The sequence below is a fragment of the Hippopotamus amphibius genome, chromosome 14 (assembly GCF_030028045.1).
Source record: "Hippopotamus amphibius kiboko isolate mHipAmp2 chromosome 14, mHipAmp2.hap2, whole genome shotgun sequence".
Classification (NCBI taxonomy): Eukaryota; Metazoa; Chordata; class Mammalia; order Artiodactyla; family Hippopotamidae; genus Hippopotamus; species Hippopotamus amphibius.
The window spans coordinates 76226845-76243818 of NC_080199.1; the positions used below are offsets into that span (position 1 = coordinate 76226845).

General features: G+C 45.0%; 1 protein-coding gene across 2 annotated transcripts in view; it reads right to left on the reverse strand.

Moving 5' to 3' along the window:
• Positions 1-16974, reverse strand: part of WASF3 (WASP family member 3) — a 96437-nt gene that overhangs the window by 41362 nt on the left and 38101 nt on the right. The window lies entirely within an intron of this gene.

The following is a 16974-nucleotide window of genomic DNA, read 5'->3' on the forward strand; positions in this document are numbered from 1 at the left end:
AACCCCAGAAAAACAACTAAATGAAGAGGAGATAGGCACCCTTCCAGAAAAAGAATTCAGAATAATGATGCTGAAGATGATCCAGGACTTTGAAAAAAGACTGGATGCAAAGATCGAAAAGTTGCAACAAAAGTTTACCAAAGACCTAGAAGAATTAAAGAACAAACAAACAGATAAGCAACACAATAACTGAAATGAAAAATAAACTAGAAGGAACCAATAGCAATAATTAGAGGCAAAAGGGTGAATAAGTGATGTGCAAGACAGAATGGTGATCATCACTGATGCAGAAAAGAATAAAGAAAAAAGAATGAAAAGAACTGAAGACAGCCTAAGAGACCTCTGGGACAACATTAAATGCACCAACATTCACATTATAGGGGTCCCAGAAGGAGAAGAGAGAGAGAAAGGACCTGAGAAAATACTGGAAGACATTATAGTTGAAAACTTCTCTAACGTGGGAAAGGAAATAGCCACCCAAGTCCAGGAAGTGCAGAGAGTCCCAGGCAGGATAAACCCAAGGAGAAACACACCAAGACACATAGTAGTCAAATTGACAAAACTTAAAGACAGAGAAAAGTTATTAAAAGCAACAAGGGAAAAAACGACAAATAACATACAAGGGAACTCCCATCAGGTTAACAGCTGATTTCTCAGCAGAAACTCTACAAGCCAGAAGGGAGTGGCAGGATATATTTCAAGTGATGAAAGGGAAGCACCTACAGCCAAGAATACTCTACCCAGCAAGGATCTCATTCAGATTACACAAAAATAAACTCAAAATGGATTAAAGACATAAATGTAAGGCCAGACACTAGAAAACTCCTAGAGGAAAACATAGGAAGAACACTCTTTGACATAAATCACAGCAAGATCTTTTTTGACCCACCCCTTGGAGTAATGGAAATAAAAACAAAAATAAATAAGTGGGACCTAATGAAACTTCAAAGCTTCTGCACAGCAAAGGAAACTATAAGCAACACGAAAAGACAACCCTCAGAATGGGAGAAAATATTTGCAAATGAATCAACAGACAAAGGACTAATCTCCAAAATATATAAACAGTTCATGCAGCTCAATATCAAAAAAACAAACAACCCAATCAAAAAATGGGCAGAAGACCTAAATAGGCATTTCTCCAAGGAAGACATACAGATGGCCAAGAGGCACATGAAAAGCTGCTCAACATCACTAATTATTAGAGAAATGCAAATCAAAATGACAATGAGGTATCACCTCACACTGGTCAGAATGGGCATCATCAGAAAATCTACAAACAGTAAATGCTGGAGAGGGTGTGGAGAAAAGGGAACGCTCTTGCACTGCTGGTGGGAATGTAAATTGATACAGCCACTATGGAGAACAGTATGGAGGTTCCTTGCAAAACTAAAAATACAGTTACCATATGACCCAGCAATCCCACTGCTGGGCATATACCCAGAGAACACCATCATTCAAAAAGACACATGCCCGCCAATGTTCAGTGCAGCACTATTTACAATAGCCAGGACATGGAAGCAACCTAAATGTCCATCAACAGATGAATGGATAAAGAAGATGTGGTACATATATACAATGGAAGATTACTCAGCTGTAAAAAGCAATCAAACTGGGACATTTGTAGAGACATGGATGGACCTGGAGACTGTCATACAGAGCGAAGTGAGTCAGAAAGAGAAAAATACCATATATTAACACATATATGTGGAATATAGAAAAATAGTACAGATCAACCGGTTTGCAAGGCAGAAACAGAGACACAGATGTAGAGAACAAACATACAGACACCAAGTGGGGAAAGCGGGGAGGGTTGGGGGGGAATGAATTGGGAGATTGGATACCAAATTGTACACTCTAAATATATGCAGTTTATTGTATGTTAACTGTATCTCAATAAAAGTTCTTAAAAAAAAAACACTAAGTATATATACTAAAACCAAAAAAAAAAAAAAAAAAAATTATGTCCGAGAAGAGATACATACCCAAGGAAAGCGTGTTAAACTATGAAAACGAGACGCTAGTCAGAAGTGTGAAAGATTTACTGTGAGTGTCATTTCTTTCTGGGAGAATCAGTTACAGCGAGAGGCTGGTAACCAATCACAAGGCACTAGAACATCTCACGGAAAAAAAGAAAAATCATTAATAAACAATAAAAGCATAAAGTGCAGGAAAGAAAAATACTGAAAACCTATCAGCAGAGACTCATGAGAACAAGAAGGAAATGAAGCAACAAACACCAGGATGCACATAAAGAGGCACAGAGCACTACGGGGGAGGGGCTGGGGCGGCAAAGCGTCTACAGACGCGGGGGGCAGGGGCCGTGCGGACCACAGGGCTCTGAATCCGCCTGCTCCTAACGCTGGTTGCTGAAACCGGCCCACGCGTGAATCAGCTCTTAAATACGTGCCCACAAGAGTTTACAAGGACTTGGGATAAACCTGACTCAGACGCTGAAGGCTGACTGTGTATATAACCTTCTCTTCCACGTTCATCTGTATTTATTCAACACGGAATGTCCCTCCTTCCCCGTATGTTTCAACCTTGACAGGCCCAGAACACCTCCCCAGCCCACCGCCCATGTTTCTTTGGATCTACAGTTGCTCAAATACACACGCATCCCACAGACGTCCCACCTGCACGTCCACAACACGCCGCGCAGTCCACGCCTGCCCCTCCCGCCCTGGCTGGCAGCTCCCTGATGTCGGATGTGCCGTCACGTCCCCGTCCTGGGGTCTCCGGAGCGAACACAGCCGTTTCCCACAGGCGTCCTGAAAACCACACCAGCCCCTCCGGAGCCTCCCCTGCCCTGCCGCGCCGCCCGCCCCTGCCAAAGGCCTTCAGGTTCACACTCAAGACACCCCCTCCGGCATCACTGAGCTGCCGGAGCTCCCTGACAGACGTGCCGAAGGTGCCCACCTGCAGCGTCGCCTGTGATGCTGTCAGGGCACAAAAGAGGAAAGCTTAAGTCTCTACAGGCGCACTGACCACATCTTTGCTTTCCTGGATCCTGAGCCCACGCTGAACCTGCAGGGACTGCCCCTCCCCGGACTGGCCACACCCTGAGCTCGCCTTTCCCACGCAAACCCACCAGGCCGGGGCCCACACCCACCACCTCCTCCCCTGCGGTCACCAGGCCACCACCCACCAGCCCTGATCACCCAGGCACCAGACACCAGGGATGACCTCACATCCTGGAGCCCCTGAGATTCACCCACCTCGCCTCTACCATGCCTTCGCACAAAAGCCACAAAAACGGCTCCTTCCCCCGGAGCCCCCTCACTCCCTCTGCCTCCTGACTACCCTGGGACCCGGGAGGGAGAAATTCTCTCACCAACGGCAGGTGTCTCTGGATCGGCTGGCTTCGCTGTACCTCGCGTCTCCACTAAGACGCTATATTCTAAAGCACACGGGTCTGCGAAGGACTCGCAAGAGGCCGCGTGTCAGGTGCGCATGCAGCTCCCAGCTTACGATCCCAAGCACCCCAGGGAGCCAGTGTGCTTGCCCCGGCCAGCACAGACACCATCGCTTCCCCCAGCGGGGACCATTACTCACCCAGATCTCAGGGCTGAGTCTATCAACGCTGTTGCCCACAACGCCCTTCAGAGCCCACACCACGGCTCGAGCATCCCAACCACGCCGGCTGACCCCGTGCCCTGCACACACACACTCGTGTGTCAATCCGCCCCTCCCTGGGCACCTGGCCTGCTCTTGTTCAGTATCTCAGCTCTAATTAACCCCAGCCTTCACCTCTCACTCTCATCACACCTGGACGTGGGGCTCCCACACCTGTCTAAACACAGAAGACAACAGAGAGAGGACATGCTGTCTGCACAATTTTAGAAGAAGGGTTGCATTTCACAGCTCCTTTTGAAAGTTCTAATCACCCAGCAATGACTTTTATGGCTTTCCCATCAGGGTGAAGTGCTCCAACAGATGTATTTTTTCCCAGACAGCCTTTATTTTATCTAACACGAATCCAGTTTCAAATAAATTGAAGAGCAAGGAAGAGGTTAAGGAGAAAATGCTGGGTCAGTCTATTCTCTTGAAAATGCTTTGCAATTACAGAAAAATACATGTAATGAGCGAATCCCATCAGTCACCAGCAAACGACTTCCATGTGCTTCTCCACCCCATCCCTGGACCACCCAAATCATTCTTCAAACCCATCCCACGTGCTACAGAAAAAATCTTACACTGCTAATCAAATGCTTAAGGACCATTCGAGGTAACGTAAGGTTTTACTGTTAAGGCTGCAGTTTGTCCAACTTTTCTGGGAAATGTCTCAGTTTACAGACACACCCTGGTTCACACAACTGTGCACTAGATTTCAGGCACGACCGAAACCAGGCCAGAGTCCCTCCCCAGGAACCTGGAAGTGGGACCACAATGTGCAGATTCACTACTGCTCTCTGGAGCAGCAGAGGTGGAGAACTTTCCACCACTCGAGAGGGAGGCTGACATTCAGTGAGCAGCAAGAAAGGAGAACGGCACAGCTGAGAGGAACTGGCCAAGATGAGACAGCGACAGGACTCTCCGTGGCTCTGCCCAGGCTCCCGCAGACCCTGGCCAAGTGGAGGGAACCTTCTCCTACCCCCCACCCCGGGCTGGACGTGCATCACGCAGGACGGCTCTCCCAGCCTTTCCAGCCTCCTCTCTTTTCACACAGGCGCATCCTCCAGCAAACCTCTGCAGGTGGGATCCCATAAGGACACAAGATAACATCAGTGGACACTGGACACTGATTTATGTGTCACCTTTTCAAAACAAGCCCGAGTCACGTGGTACTAATTACACCTTCCATGGCCTCCTCACGGGCTGCACGGAGGCTCATGTGAAAATGTGTGCTGGGCAAGAAAATGTACTCATGACCCTATTACTTCCATATTAACATCACATTCATTACTAAATAAGATACTTAATATTTCCCATCTAATCGCGCTTATCGTACAATTAACCCAAACCTGTATGCTTCCTGTAACTTTACTCGCTGTGCAACTAAATGCCTGCAAACTGGCATTTAACACCTCCAAGCAGTACTCTTCTAATTAAAGTCAAAGGATTAAAGAATTCAGAATCATATCAATGTGCTTTCTACTTTCAGGCAACTTTCCTATCTTCCAATAACTTATTCAACCCCTTTTTAAAATTCCACATACTGAAACTCTTCGGTTTGCCTATAGCATGATTAATTGGAATGCTTTTCTTCTTAAAGAAATCAGAAGCAATTCCACAGATGTCTAAAACAGTATGAAGTTCTTGGAATGCCCCTTTCCGCAGACATTCCCGTCCACGTGAACCACCTGGAAGATCTCTTCTGGGTGAGCGGACGACTTCGTAATGCACACGCGACGGGCGGATTTTTCCAGATATCTTACTGCGGCTGGTTTCCAGTTTAATTTCGCTGTGATCAGTGGCCATGCTTTGTCTGACTGTAATCCTCTAAAATTTGCTGAGATTTGCTTTATGGCACAGAAAACAGTGTGTCTTGGCAAATGCCCCTCACACGCTTCAGAAGAGTGTGTGTCAGCTGCACTGACGGATGCTGCTGCTGAGATGCCCTGGATCCCTTGCTGAGTTTTAACACACTCGTTCCATGAATTACCGGGAGGAGGGCTGGCGCTGCCAGCGATCACAGGGGACCTGTCAGTTCCTCCCTGGAGCTCTGTCAGTTTTTGTTCACATATCTGAAAGGTCTGTTGTTGAGTGTATACAGACATTTGAGGTTACCGTGTCTTCTTGGTGAAATGACCTCATTATCCTTATGTCATGCTCCACTTACCCTGGCAGATCCCTGTCCCAAAGTCTACTTTGATATTGAATGCGGTCATTCCTTCTTCTTTTGATCAGTGTTTGCACACTGTAACTTCTTCCTTTTAAAATTAACTTTTCTGTGAGTTTATACCTAAAGTGGGTTTATTTTTCACAGCATAGAGTTGGGGTTGGGCCTTGCTCTTTTACCCAGTTTGACAATCTCTTGACTTTTCCTTGGTTGTGTTCAGATCATGTACATTCATTGTAATTGCTGACAACAGTAGAACTTAAACCTTCCATTTTGCGAGTGGTTTTCTATTTGTTCCATCTGCTCTGTAGCCCCTCTGTCTCTTTTCCCGCTCTCTTTTAATTATTTTTTTATGATGTCATTGTACCTCCAAAACTGGCTTTTGTTCACTTTTAACTTTTGTGTGTGTATGTGTGTGTGATTGCTCTAGGGCCTATAATCTATGTTTAACTTACCACAGTCTACCTTTTCCACACATCAAGCACTGAAGCCCCCTGGCAAGGGGGATCTTGCCGCGCGTCTCATGTGGGGTCTGGGCGCCAGACTTCGCGTAGTGTTCCTGCTCCACCCTGCAGTCGCTTCTCACTCGTGTCACAAGGGTGGTCCCTCTCTCCACACTCGCCTTCCAGCAGAGGACAGCTCTTGTTCCGTGTCCAGGTGCTAGCTTCACGGCAGGGGAAGGGGAAGTTCCTAGTTCTTCTAGTGCAGCCTCAATCTCAGGAAGGACCCGTGTACCTGGACCTCCAAGTGGGCCTACCAGCACCTGTCTCTTCTGATGGAGGCTAAATGAGAGTTTCCTGCCCCTTGTGCAACAGAAGCAGAAATCTGCTTTGTACCAGTGAAAGATGGTGGGCCTAAGAGACTGTCCTTCTTTTGCAAGTAAGCTCTGCCCCCAGAGCAGACGATCTTTGCTGGTTACAAGGGCGTGAGGAAGGGTATTCCTAGCCCTTTGCCAGAAGCTGCAGCTACCCACCTGGGTCCTGGCGTCTGGAGGGCCTGCTGCCCTCCCAGCAACTTTTGTGTCACAGGAGAGAAGGGTCTGGGGAAGCAGATGCTACATGGTGCCTGCCCCCATGGCAGCCGATTTCCTCCTGCACACCTGCAGCCCACGGGGCGCTCTGTCCACTCCCCACACCTGCCTCCACTCTTTCTCAGGATGCGTGTGGACTCCCCCTACCTCCGGGCTCCCCGCTGTTCTAAACTGATGTGTTAACTCAACCCTTGAGAATCCATTTACCCAGCTCCACGGAGAACAGCTTGGTGTCCTGTCTCTCTGAAGAAGGGGTTGTAGCTCTTGAAAATTCAAGGAAAGTTATTACTTTGTAGATCACCCAGCTTCTTCTCTTTCTTATTCATGGAAGAAGCAATGTTCTCTTGCAACTTTTTATATCCTAAGTGGAAGACAAACTCTCTGCCACCACAGTAGGAACAAGACGAACGCACCAGGTTCTTCTTACGTTAAGACTTTGGTAACGACATTCACAGAGAAAAGAAAGTAAACGGACATTCTTAATGAGGAAACAGAGTGTACTTTAAGAATTTGGGTGCGCAGACCCTCAAGTGAGCCAACTATTTTGGACGGAGAAGAATACCACTACTGTCCCAGTGTAGACAAGAGTTCTCAGGCACAGAATTCACAATGGGTTATACATTCAATTGAAACTCATGACTGTGATCAGTCCCAGTTTATACGGTGATTGTAGAAAGGGTTGATTGGATGCAGAGTAACTTAAACTGCACTAAGTCCTTACTATATATTTTAAAACTATATTACTGACAGCCCTGGTTGAGTGAACAAAACTGATAAAACCGATGGACTCGTCTCCACCCTGCAGCCATGAAGACTTCCCGAGTCTGGAGAACACGCGTGGCTCGCAGAACCTGGCGGCGTCAACGATCCCTTCTCTGCGGCTCCTGATGTGCTGGTGACCTCTGCTCTGACTGCCGCGTGCCTGGCAATCACAGCGCAGCGCGTGGCAGAGAAAGCCAGCCGGCACAGGCTCTCCTGCGCACAGCAGACTACACGTGTGCCTACTGCACGTCTGGACTTTTAATCACGTTCACGTGTGTGTAGGAGTTCTGTCCTCAGAATAAACATGATCCCAGAAGGGGCCCTGTCCCCGAGCCCACACAGAGCCGGTCCCCTGACTCCACTGTACTTCCCGCTGTGCCCCCTTCACTGTGAAGGGCAAGGCTGTGTCTGCTCCCCTTGGCTTTACGGGACCCCGCATGTCTGCTGACATTCCCCAGAAGGTACCACCAATGCCAGCACGTTCCCACAGCCAGAGGAAGAGCCTGGGCTTCCTCAACACCCAGCCGTCCTGTGATTTTCTAGAGCGACACTGCCTCTCCTCTTTTACTTAAGCTACAGACGAAGTTGTGTTGAAGTGGGGGTGAGGTGGGGGAAAGACTGCGTAGGATATAGCAGTCGTGTTTCACTGGGGTAAATGTTTAGGCTTCGCTCCTAGAACATCGTCTGCAGGCTTCTGCATGCTGAGAGACAGAAAGGCGCAGAGGAACACTGGGCTAGGAACTCGAGGACCTGCGCCCCACGCCCAGTTCTGCCACTAACACCATGGGACCCTGCGCAGGTTTCTTAACCAAGGTGGGCTTCAGTTTCCTCTTTTGAAAAGCAGATTTGCTCTCACAGGGCCCTCGAGCTCTGACATGCTTTCTTTCCTTCCAGTTAGAATATTCATCTGGCTTCCAGAAATACCCATATTGGATTCGCCTGCGCTCCAAACACCTTGTGCATTTTTATTACACTTTAGCCAGTGGAAATACAAAGAATAAACATGAAAAATAAGACAAAACCCCTCTCCTCGAGGAATTAATGGTTCAGTGAGAGGGGCAGGCGTGTAAATAAAGTTACAAGCCACGGTGACGGGCACGAGTTTAAGGTATTTCTCATACCTGGGAAATTAAAACGCAACTGGAAAGACTCCACTGGGGGTGCGGGCGGCAGGGGTGAGGGGTCACACCGCAGCACCACGCCTGGCCCACGGACGCCACTCAGCAAACACCAGGGGGTGGAGGAAGGCAGCTCATATCCAAGGCTTGGAAGCAGCATTCCACTGTTTTAAAAAAATCTTCTAGACTTTGCTCAATCCCCTCAACAGCTAAATAAAACATATCCCAGGGGAAAAAAAGCAGAGCTGTGTCTCTGGAATAACAGTGACATATGGGAAATGGTCATTTGTCTTTTATGGGCTACCAAATGGCACCTGGACACTTCGGGTGGATGCTAACATCTGGTTCAGCTGCAAAGGCTGAGATTCCTCTGCACCAGGTGTTCACCACCGGCTCCTGTCTTACTGTTTGTCTGCTGTAGGAAGAAACCGCAAAGCCAGGAAGTGTGATGAAAATAAGCTACCGCGAGTGGGATACGGAGAAGCAGGTGGTGAACATACACAGAGAACGATCCGGGGTCTCTCCCCTCCTCCTCTCCTGAGCACCACGGGGCCGGCCAAGGGGCTCCAGAAGCTTCTCCGCTAGAAGCTTCCACCAGTTATTTCTGGGTATCTATACGTAAACTGATTCTTAAGCTCTGTTGTTATGTCCTTCTTTAGCTTGAATCTTTTTAAATTGATGAAATGAAACTATTTTTAAGGCAGATCAAGAAAACGTTTAAAGATAAAATTTCCTCTGTCACTTGCGCCTCTACCCTCCCCTTCACTGTGCCCTGTGCCTGTGCTTCAGACAGTGTAAACTGCACCCCCTGAAGACACAGGGACACCTGCTCGCCCCCAAACAGCAATTTTCTCCTGGTGCTAACTAGGTAATTCCTTAGGAACAACGTTCCTTTCTCAATCCTGTAACCCACTACTTGCCTTGCTGGGCTACGCAAACTGTCAATATGTTACTTTGACGTATGACTCATTGTCTCAAAAACTTCCATAACTGAGCCTTGACCTCCAATGGGCAGAACAGTCAGTCCTCAGATCTTTCCGAAAGACTGTCTCTCGGGTTATAATCTTCAGGTTGTCTTGAGTAAAATTTTCTCTCTTTCTTAGATTGACTAGTGATTAATTTTTCATCAACAAGTTACAAAATTCCTCTTAGATGTAAAACATTTTAAAAATATATTCCAAGTCCTTTTATAGTCTTGGTGTACACATAATCAGACACTCAGTACATTTGGGACTGTCGTATATGTTTTAAACTTGAGCCTACACCTGTTTTATATTTCTTTGTGGCACACAAAAATTTATTCTGATTCATGTTACTAATCTAATCTAAGAACCTCAGAAACTGTGTTCCTTCCATGTTTTGACCAGCCAGACAAAACCAGCTGCTTAAATCAAATAAACGTTTAAGATAAATGGAATCTGGGAGATCGAGACCATAAAATAATCCCACATGACTCCCAAAAGCTCCATTCTGAAGTAAAAGGGGGAAAATTGCTAATAAAATGGATGAAAGGGCAAATCACTTATCGAATAAAGGTCTTACATGCAAAATATACAAAGACCTCTCAAAAGGCAATAATAAAACTATCCAATTAAAAATATGAGCAAAAGATCTGAACAGACACTTCACAGAAGAAGGCAGAGACATGGCAAATAAGTACCTCAAGGATGTTCCACACCATTCGTCCCTAATCATGAAGGAGATGAAATTAAAACCGCGAGGATACAGCCCTGCACACCTATTAGGACAGGTGAAGGTAAGACGACTGACCACATCGAGTGCTGGTAAGAATGCAGAGAAACCAGAACTCTCTGCTGAAGGGAATGGTAAACAACACAATCACTCTGGAAAACAGTTTGGCAGTTTCTTAAAAAGTTAAATGCCCACTTACCATAATGACCCTAGGAACCATTCCACTCCTGGGAATTTACATAGAAGACATGAACGCATATGCCCACACAGAGACCTGTGCATGAATGTTCATACAGCTTGATCTGCAAGAGCCAAAACCACCCCCCAAAGTAGAAACAACCCCCAAACTTCTTGCCGTGTGGACACTACACGTCTGGTGTCAGAGTGCAGAAGCAGGAGACACACAGAAGAGAGCTTTTCCTTTACAGCAACGTGCTGGAAACATAAACCAATCTCGTGACAGAGAGCAGATCTGTGGCTGTCTGGAGGCGGGGGAGAGGCGGGGAGGGAAGACGGAGGCTGCAGGAACCTTCCGTGGGTGACAGCGCCGGAGCTCACGCCGTATGCACAGGTGAGAACTCACCAGACCGTGTGTTTCAGACACGCGTCGTTCACTGTTGGTTAATTACACCTCAATAAAGCTGTTTAAAACTGGACCCGTGGGGGTGGGTAAGAGACAAGAGCAGAATACAAGCTGGGGGACGCCTGGGAATTTATCTCATGTTTAGTTTCTGACATGACGGTCTGGTAGAAAGAATCACTGTGAGCCACAGACGTGGGACAAAGGGCCACGGCAGAAAAACAGAGAGGAAAGGTAAATGCAGCGCCTTGTCGGGCGCAGCTCCAGGAGAGCACCCGCAACAGGCCACAGTTAAGGGCTCCATGAATACGGCGAGCAGACACGCTAGCTCCGTTCCTAGGAAACGTCTTCCTCCTACAGAGTTCCCTGCTCTGAAGGGGATGTGTGCCCCCCGCCCCCAGAATCAGGGAGTGGGCACTGCAGATGGCGTGGCCACGGACGGGGCCTGGCCTGGCACAGCAGCTGAGCACGCTGGAACGGGCGAGCAGAATCCAAGCTCTTCAGGATCTCAGCCCCGCGACACCCCAGCTCTGACGCACAGGACGGACGCAGCGCCGCCTGCCTGCTCCCCTCCCAGGGCTGCGATGAGACAGTACACCAAGGCCACGAACACCGTGAAGTGGGTCCCCAGCCCCAGCTCCTCCTCCTGGGAAGGAATCAATGCGCGACACGTTAAAGAAACGAACTCCGTGCCTCCCTTTTCCCCTCAACTGGACAGGAAGCGGAAGCATGGTGTACCACCAACCGCCACAATTGGGAGGTGAGTAGGAAAGGCTCACAAGCAGCCCGCTGCAACATCCTCACCATTATTCACGACCCACACGGAGCATCTGACACATGAATGTCCTTTAAATAAAACTGAAATCATTAGCTTCTTATTCAAAGTACAGTAAACACGTGACCTATGGACGCTTTACAAACACAGCATCAAACTGACTAAACACTGCATTATTTTCATAACGTGAAACACATGAAGAAACCCTCAGAAGCTAAAACCATCAAAAGTGATTCAGCACTTGCAAGGGAGATGGGGCTTTCTGAAAAACACTGATCTTGAAGAATTTTCAGGGACTCAGACGCTACCTGTATGACCTCTGACCTCAAGGTTTAATCCTCCAAAGGCTCTCGTTTTTGTTTCTAATTATTCAACCATAAATTGAAAGTCTTCTCAGAGATGAGTCAGCATCTTTTTTTAAGAAAGATGTAGCACTTATTTTTCTCTACCCTACTCTTTCGCATCAGTTATTTGAGAATGACATTCACCAAACAAATTAACAAAAGAAAATCCAAAATGCATTAAAAATAAATTTAAGTTCCTAGAAGAAACAACAGGTTATAAGATACAAAATCAGATCATTTGCCAAGTATGTAAAGAAAACACCACCAGCACAGTCTGAAATATCAACCTGAACCATATGAAATTACCATTTTCTTTGGTCAAAAATAGCCAAGTGTTGGCGATTTGTATGAACGACATTCTAAAATAAGGTCAAGATAGCAGTAAAGCTGTAGAACAAACTGCTCCCTAACAGACATGCTACGCATCTTGAGTCTCTGTGTTTTCAGAAACCAAAAGCATCTTGACGACAATGTTTCCGACAACTAGAAGCTGTGCTCATGAAAGAAAGTTAAGATAAACTGAATGGTTATTTTAGTAACCTATTCCCAATTGTTTGCACTGTGAAAACAGGAAGAGAAATACTAGTAAAATATCTAAAATTTGCAACGCTTGGTCTCAAAACATCAAGCCTGGCATCTGATCAGCTGCATTCTTCTGAACGTGGTCCAACATGTGAATCACGATCATTCGCGGTGTCTAGGCAACTTTACAGAAAATCAACTAAAGGAACAGAATTACAAAGCTAACGATGGTAAACCGGTTAAAGATGATAAATGGGGACATTTTACATACGTGTTTTATTATATACGTTATGTCATTTACACCCCACTACAACCTTAATGGGCTGGCACTGCCCCCACTTAACAGATAAAGAACTCAGGGCTCAGATAAAGAAGATGTGGCATATATATACAATGGAATATTACTCAGCTATAAAAAGGAATGAGATGGAGCTATATGTCATGAGGTGGATAGACCTAGAGTCTGTCATACAGAGTGAAGTAAGTCAGAAAGAGAAAGACAAATATTGTATGCTAACTCACATATACGGAATCTAAAAATGGTACTGATGAACTCAGTGACAAGAACAAGGACGCAGATGCAGAGAATGGACTGGAGAACTCGAGGTTTGGGGGGGCAGGGGGTGAAGGGGAAGCTGAGACGAAGCGAGAGAGTAGCACAGACATATATATACTACCAACTGTAAAATAGATAGCCAGTGGGAAGTTGTTGTATAACAAAGGGAGTCCAACTCGAGGATGGAAGATGCCTTAGAGGACTGGGACGGAGAGGGTGGGGGGGACTCGAGAGAGGGTGGGGGGGGAGTCGAGGGAGGTAGGGAATACGGGGATATGTGTATAAAAACAGATGATTGAACTTGGTGTACCCCCCCAAAAATAATAAATAAATAAATAAAATTAAAAAAAAAAAAAAGAACTCAGGGCTCAAAAAGTAACTTATCCAAAGTGACAAGACTAGTAAGTCTAAGAACTTAAAACGCATTTCTGGCGGGGGCCAAAGTCGTGTGATGTTTCTGCAACTAAGAGCCTCTGTCAGCATGCACCATCCAAGGGTCCACAGTCTCCCAGATGCTCTGAGAAATGTTTTTAATGTTTTTAGCAGCTTATCAAGATTATCATCCTCCTTTTACAGATGAGGGAAATGAGGATCAAGGATTTAAGTGGATTTTGCTCAACAGCTTAAGCCTGTATGTTTTTAGCATCTGAACCTATGATTTTCCATAACTTCTAAAATTACACTCCCCTGACTACCCCCAGGCCACACCAGCTACTCAGCACCAAGTGACAGGGCCAGGAACGTGTACAGAAATGCACACAATTACTAAATTTGTTTAATATTTGTAAGTATTCTAAATGATTCCAGTAAAACCACCCAGCGACAGTGTGTTGCCATATAACTCTCCCAGGCAATTGGGACGAAGACTCAACATTTCCTCGATTCTGCACTGCCAACCACCATAAAAATAAGCAAGTATTTGGAAATCACATAGCGGAAATTAATACACACAATATGTGTCATATTATTACACAAAACATGTCAGTATAGTCTAAGACATGAGAGCAAGCATACAAAACAACTGTTAACTCCTCCAAAGCTAAGTGAGAGGGCTTTCTAGGTGGCGCAGTGGTTGAGAATCCGCCTGCCAATGCAGGGGACACGGGTTCAATCCCTGCTCCAGGAAGATCCCACATGCTACGGAGCAACTAAGCCTGTGCGCCACAACTACTGAGCCTGTGCTTTAGAGTCAGTGAGCCACAACTATTGAGCCCATGTGCTGCAACTACTGAAGCCCACGCGTCTAGAGCCCATGCTCCACAAGAGAAGCCACGGCAATGAGGAGCCCACGCACCACAACGAAGAGTAGCCCCCACTCACCGCAACTAAAGAAAGCCCGCACACAGCAAAAAAGACTCAACACAGCCAATAATAATAATAAAAAAAGCTAGATGAGAGTTATAACAGATTTAACAAATAATGTTGTTTGCCCTCATAGAATTTAAGAGGACATCTTAACATTGTTTCGGATAGCCTTTTTCTTTCAATTAGAAAACAAAAGCTATTTAATGAAGTTTAAACCAGCACTACACACAGCTTTCCAGTTATATTAACAGAAAGAAGAAAATGCTGAAATAAGACTCTCCCAATAGATTATGCTGGTTTTTAACTTTAAAGAAAACAGTCATTTAAACCCACAAGTGATATAAATGTTGCCTTGCTTTTATGATTTTCTGATCATGACCACAGAAACCAAAATGTAGTAGATGTTACGTGCTGGCATTCAACAGCTACTCCCAGCTCCTCCTGTCCTCCCCGCTATATCACAGAGGCTGGCATTTCTCAGGCCCCCTGCGAGGGGGATTCTGAATCTGCTTTCGCTTCTTTCCCTATCCATGTGCCTTTTATTGCTTTTTCTCGCTTTACTGCACTCACTGGGACAATTCTCAAGAGGAACGCTGAGTGACCATCCTTGCCTTGCTCCTCAGGTTAGGCAGAAGCATTCAGTCTTTCACCAGTAATCGTAATATTAGCTGTAGGTTCTTCACAAATACCTTTCATCATATTGAGGAAGCTCCCTTCTACTACAGCTTTTCTGAGAGTTTCCTTCTATTTTTTTTGTTTGTTTTTCATCATGACTGGATGATGAATATTGTTAAATGCTTTTTCTACATCTATTAAGATGATCGTAGAGGTTTAAAAAATTCTGTTGTTTAGTTTGTTGATACTGTGAATTATAGTTATTGATTTGCAGATGATAAACCAATCCTATATATTTGGAATAAATGACCCTTTGGCATGATACAGTATCCTTTTTATATGAACTACTCAATTTGCTAATATTTTGTTGAGAAACATCTGTTTTGTATCACAGTAATACTGACCTCATAAAATAGTATTCCCTTCCTTCTATTTTCTGAAGAGTTTGCATATAATTGGTATTATTTCTTTCTTAACAGGTTTTTGTAGACTTCGCCAATGAGACCATGTGGGTTTAGAGCTTTCTTTTGGGGACAGTTTTTAACTACAAATTCAACTTCTTTAATAAAGAGCTGTACAAGTTATCCATTTCTTCTTTTCTTCTTTTTTTTTAATTAATTAATTTATTTTCTTGGTTGTGTTGGGTCTTTTTTTGCTGTGTGCAGGCTTTCTTTAGTTGCGGTGAGTGGGGGCTACTCTTCGCTGTGGTGCACAGGCTCCTCATTGCCGTGGCTTCTCTTGTTGTGGAGCACAGGCTCTAGGCTCTAGGCATGTGGGCTTCAGCAGTTGCAGCACATGGGCTCAGTAGTTGTGGCTCACGGGCTCTAAAGCTCAGGCTCAATAGTTGTGGCACATGGGCACATGTGTTGCTCCACGGCACATGGGATCTTCCTGGACTAGGGATCGAACCTGTGTCCCCCCATTGGCAGGCGGATTCTTAACCACTGCGCCACCTAGGAAGCCCCTTATCCATTTCTTCTTGAGTGAGGTTTGGTAGCTTCTATCTTTGATGGAATCTGTCCATTTATCTACGTTATCAAATGTAGTAAGTGGCTCATAATATTTCCTTATCTTCCTTTTAATATCTGTAGGATCTATATTGATGGTCTCTCTTTTCTGATATTAGACATTTCTGTCTTCTCTCTCTTTTTCCTGGTTAGTATAACTACAGGTTTACCACTTTCATTGATCCCATCAAAGAAACAGCTTTTAGTTTCACTGATTTTTTTTCCTTTTTTTTTTCCTGTTTTTTATTTCATTTACTTCTGCACTTATCTTTATTAGTTTCTTCCTCTGCTTGATCTGGGTTTCATTTACTCTTTGCTTTCTAATTTTCTTTTTTTTAATTTATTTTATTGAAGTATAGTTGATTTAAAATATTGTTAATTTCTGCTATACAGCAAAGTGATTCAGTTATACATATATATTCTTTTTTATTATGGTTTATTACAGAATATTGAATATAGTTCCCTGCCTTTTAATTTCTTAAAGTAAAAGTTTATATTATTGTTTCAAAACTTCTGTTTCATAATATAAGCCTTTAACACTATCAATCTCCCTTTGAAGTACAAGTACTGCTTTAGGAACATCCCGTAAGTTTTGATATGTTGTATTTTCCTTTTCATTCAATTCAAAATATTTTCTAATTTCCCTTGTGATTTCCTCTTTGCCCCGTGGGATCTTTACAATGTGATTTTTAATTTCAAAATATTTGGTGATTTCCCAGACATCTGATACTGATTTCTAGCTTAATTCCATTGTGGTCAAAGAATACAGACAAATCATATCCGTGGAAAGTTACCTGTAACGTGAAAGTATGGGAATCAAATTCAAGCTTTTGATAGGAAGTTACTGTAACGCTATGGCCAAGGTCAAGGTGAGGCAGGATCAGAGGTC